The sequence below is a fragment of the Pistacia vera genome, unplaced genomic scaffold (genome assembly GCF_008641045.1).
Source record: "Pistacia vera cultivar Batoury unplaced genomic scaffold, PisVer_v2 Contig379, whole genome shotgun sequence".
In the NCBI taxonomy this organism is placed as follows: Eukaryota; Viridiplantae; Streptophyta; class Magnoliopsida; order Sapindales; family Anacardiaceae; genus Pistacia; species Pistacia vera.
In genome coordinates, this window is record NW_022196200.1 from 67,759 (window position 1) to 73,137 (window position 5,379).

Consider the following 5,379-nt stretch of genomic DNA (forward strand, 5'->3'; position numbering starts at 1 on the left):
CTCTAACCCTACCTCTTCCTTTCACCAGGTTATTATTAAATTGAGCACCTCTAGTAAAGAATTGTTGTGCATTAGGTGAGTAGTAAGGTCTACTAAAGTTTTGTCCCTAACACCATTATTCCAAAATCAACATGTGCTATGGATAAAAAGTGCTTCTTGCAAGAGTACCAGTATTGGTACCAAGTTGTAACCATAACCTGGTGCTTGAGATGAGTATTTTTGGCGCCCACGAAAATGTGCACATTTACCCAGCCTCTAAATTTTTGTAGAGCCTCTGCAGCAGAGGCTAGCTAGGGGTTCTTGGAGTTGGAGAGCTTAATTAGTATAACCCAGAAGAGTTACGTACATACCCACAGGTCAGTATGATTTTGCTTGAAAACCAAATTCCTTGGATGGTGCTTGAGCGTTTGTTTAGCTTGACCAAACTTTCTCCCGACGAACCCCTAACCCAACTTGCCCTTAAATTCTTCAGTAATATACTCTCATCCAAAGAACCATCTGTTGCACCAAACCAATTCCAAGATATCGAGATCAAACATATCCTTGACTTGTTGAGGCATTTATTGCTTATACCATTATCATCGGGTAAGTTCGAAGGAGAGCCCACGGAATGGGAACCCATCCCTTGTGCTACAAAGATGAACGAGGCCGGTATCAAGTTTACGAAAGCATATGCCGATAGCATCTTGGATATAAACTTTAAAAATGGTCGAGATTCCTCCTCTGTCTATTCAAGAGAAAACCGAAACAATCCTCCGAAACCTCATCAGCTTTGACCAATGTTGTCCAAGTTATCTACCCATAGTCACTTCTTATGTGATATTCATGGGTAATCTCATTGACACCGAGAAAGATGTTGAGATACTTAGCGAGCACGATATTATTGATAACTGGTTGTATCCTGAGGATGCAAAGCAATTCTTCAAGAAGCTATACCATGGTGCATATGCGAGGCAGTTCTTTTATCTTGGCATTTGCTGGCAAGTGAACAGACATCGTAAATACTGGTGGCCGAGGTGGCGCGCGCTTTATGTATTTAAACACCTTCACCACCCCCTGGGCTACGGTTGCTGCAATCTTTTTGATTCTCGAATTCTCGCAGACTTTGTATTCCATTCTGGGTGTCATGGAAGATAAAAAGAGTTAATGCTTGAGTGCTTCGTGACGACCATTAATTTGCTAGGAGTTTGATGAAGAACTTGATAATTGAATGCTTATCAGTTTATTTGTGTTTGTTTCCTGCAAGGGCCTGTCTGTTTTTGAGGAAAGTGTTTTGTGACTTATTTGGTGTGAAATTTGATCTGGATTAAAATGTTTTGCCTAATGAGCTCAGCATTAAGATGCTTTTTAGTTTGATTTTGATGAAGTAGGGTGAAGATCTCCGTATTAAAATGTTTTTTAGGTTGATATTGGTCAAGTGGGATGAAGAAATTGGTAATTGTATGAAGATTTATTATAATTTGTTTTCTTTCAGAATTTATAGTTTTTATTCATATGTAAGATTAAATTTGCCAAAGACAAAAGTATATATTTAATTGGAAACTAACGAAATGAGAAGTAAGGGCATCTCCAACCCACACCATTTTGGTGAGTTTCAACCCAACACTAAGGGCATCTCCAACCCAAGCCATTTTGGTATAAAAAAACACCAAAATGGCGTGGGTTTGGGCTCCAACCCAGCGCTAAGCGCCATGCCAATTTGGTGTGGTGCTACAGTGCTGCGCCAAATTTGGTGCAGCACTGTAGCGCCATACCAAATTGTCGTGGCACTGTAGCACCATTATTATTATTATTTTGGTTAAGTTAATTTTATTATTAAATTTTACACCAAAAATCATACCAAATTTGATTATTATTTATAATAATACATTCATAATAATGATATAATTCAAAAAATGATGAAAAATTAAAAATAAAACTTTATTCAATGCAAATATTAAACTCCAATAAGTCAAAATAAAAATTAACACTAATTTAAAAACACTAAATCTAAAAAACTTGAATGGACAACACATCTTTTTGAGCTTGAATGGACAATATGGAAGTTTACCATGCTCTTCGAAATGCATTAATTGATCATTTGTGGGAAGAACATACTAATTCGTAAAATTAAATTACTATCAATATGGAATTTTACTTTTATATTGTTGTTTTTTTTTTTTTTTTTTTGTGGTATCATTTTATATTAGATGTAATGTTTTTTTTATATTAAATGTAATGTTTATTTGATTAAATAAATGCTGAATTTTATTAAATTAATATAATTTTCAAAGTAATTATTATTTAATAAAAATATCATGGGTGTGGGCTTCAACCCAACGCTAAGTGCCACGCCAATTTGGCGCAGCGCTGTAGCGCCACACCAAATTGGTGTGGCACTGTAGCACCATATTTTTTATTTTTTATTTTTTTGGTTAAGTTAATTTTATTATTAAATTTTACACCAAAAATCACACCAAATTTGATTATTTATATTTAATTTAATTTGATTATTATTTATAATAATACATTCATAATAATGATATATTCAAAAAATGATGAAAAATTAAAAATAAAACTTTATTCAATGCAAATATTAAACTATAATAAGTCAAAATATAAATTAACACTAATTTAAAAACACTAAATCTAAAAAGCTTGAATGGACAACACATCTTTTTGAGCTTGAATGGACAATACAGAGGCTCAACATGCTTTTTGAAATGTATTAATTGATCATTTGTGGAAAGAACATACTAATTCAGAAAATTAAATTACTATCAATATAAAATTTTACTTTTATGTTGTTGTTGTTATTTTTTTTGGTATCATTTTATATTAAATGTAATGTTTATTTGATTAAATAAATGTTAAATTTTATTAAATTAGTATAATTTTTAAAGTAATTATTATTTAATAAAAACATCATTCCTAATATTTAATTAATATATACAAAAATAATGAGTGAAATAGATTATTTGTTGATTATTACAATAAAAAAAAAGAATATTTTAAAGAATATTCTTTTTGATGTAATATTTGATATAATAGATTGTAGATGAAATAGTGTTTTACACTAAAATTTGCACCAATTTGGTGCAAAGTTGGAGATGGTCTAAGAGCTAAAAGTCATTTCCCAAATCAAAAGTGAAGTATATGCAACATCTACTACGCCAACTCGCACGGTCAACAAGTCCAAAGGAACTATACAGTCAGCCCACTAAGTTATAACTACGGTCTACGCGGACAGATAAAACAATTATGAATAGTTATAACTTATTATACATCTGGTTGATTAATATTTTTTTATCTCAACCGTGTATTCATGTGATAGTTACTATTAATGTTAAAAGATTATTTAACCACATGACATATTGAAGGAGAAAATCTTTTATATGAAAATTAAGAATGGATTAATTATTAACTTAGCTTCTTAATGATGCTGCTGAAGTTGCCGAATCACCTAACTTTGAACAGGTCTTTCCATGTATAAATTCTAGATATATGTCCGGAAACTTGTTTAACTTTAAAATTACTTATTATAACTTTTGTTGTGGAGCCATGAAAGTAACCAAGGTGGAGCTGTTCTTTGTACCATTGCAACTGTAAAAGCCTACAATCCTTAATAGCCAATGGCAACGAAAGTTTAACCTTTGCATTATGCACAGCATGAACATCTCTCTGTCAAATGCCCAGTCAAATTTTATAATTGATCGGTCTTCAGTTTTGCAAGTATAAATTCTCTTTTGAATTTGGAGAGCAGCGGCTAGCTAGGGGTTCTTAAAGTTGGAGAGCTTAATCAGTATAATGTCCAATGACATCTTCCCAACCCGAAGTTTGCCCTAAAGACAATGTCCTGCCCGAAAATTTTCAAAACGACTGTTTCCCACCCACCGTTAAGATCTGTTACATGACATGGTACATGAACTGTAAAGAAGAAAATGCCCTTTTCTCTTTGAATCTCCTAGAGCCCATATCTTATTTGGCCGAAATCGCTTCCAGCCAGGTAGGAGGCGTGCAGAAATCGCGCACAAGTGGGGGGCAGCACGCAAGGAGCTGGTTGGGGGCAAAAAAGCAAACAGGTGGTGGGCGTTTTCAAAACCAGAAAATTTTTGGTCATCGGCGGCGGGGAAATCTTATAATCAGTCAACAGCAAACCCAAACACCAAAACGACAATCAATTATGTCTAAACAACTCCAAAATTACGCCAATCAAAATCCCAATCGAAATTATCGCACAAAAACCTTAGGTGGTACCGGCAGTGATGGGTTTTGTAGAGGGGAAGCCGGTGAAGCTTAGGGTGGCGGAAGGTTGGATTGTGGAGGTCGTAAATCGGCCTGAGATGGGCGATCGCGCGAAGCACAAAACACGCAATTACCGGCAGTGTTGAGTTTTGCTAAGAAATTTTGTTTTCAGGTCCTAGAAAATCATGATGTGCTTTGGTATCAATTGTTGGTATTTGCTGGAGAATACTAAGGAAGAAAGAGACTGTAGAGAGAAGGTTATTTTTTTATTATCATTTCATTTACACAGGCGGGAAAGTTTTATACACAAATTGTCCACTGTTGCACCTACTTTGCAGTGGATATTTTTACAAACACAATCTTAACCATTCAAGCTTAACTAATCCAAGTACATTATATTAAATGAGCCTTAATCACCGGTTACATTCACCTAAAACTGTCTCATAAACATTTCAAAAAACAGCAGCTCCACCAATTGCTTTCAGCACAGCAGTTTTTTAAACTTGGCGCCAAAAAGTTACATATTCACCCAACTAACTTTTCTTCATTTTCCAGCAAAATATCACTAACTTGAACATATAGTTTCACAAGTAGTTTGTGCAATCCTTTTGATTCTTGCTTTCTTACAGATCTTGTATTGCATTCTTGGTGTTGTTAATGCTTGAGCTTTTGGTGAATACCATTGGTCTTTTGGTTATAGCATTAGCATGTAATTAAACAGGCTGGAGAGGAGGTAAATGAAAATTTCCCTATTTTCGTGTGTTCAACGGTTGAACTTCAACCCTTTGTAAAACCTTTTTTTATTTTTTTAAATGAACTATTCAACCATGAAATCTAGCATTTCAGTTTTTGGTGAAAGTATAGCATAGTCTTGTTAAATTATTTTGTGAAATCCCATATAATATTAAACGAAGCCATTTCAGAGCTGACAGTTGGTGAGTTTTATGTGTAAACAATTGCTTTCAAGTTAAATATAACAATACCAGAAAGGGTGATTGATTTGTTAAAATTACACGATGCTGAACCAAAATTATAAAGTCGGCTTCGAGAAAAGTAACTTGATCGACAAATCACTGCAATTGTATGACAGAAAGGAGATAGTGATCAATTTAGGCGGGGTCGAGCATAGCACATGGTCTGCTATCGATATTGCCT

The 5,379-nt window shown here is 34.1% G+C and overlaps 1 pseudogene; it reads left to right on the forward strand.

Annotated features, from left to right (window-relative positions):
• Window positions 1–362: 362 nt before the first annotated feature.
• On the forward strand, window positions 363–1,147 carry LOC116140789 (annotated as a pseudogene).
• Window positions 1,148–5,379: the final 4,232 nt, after the last annotated feature.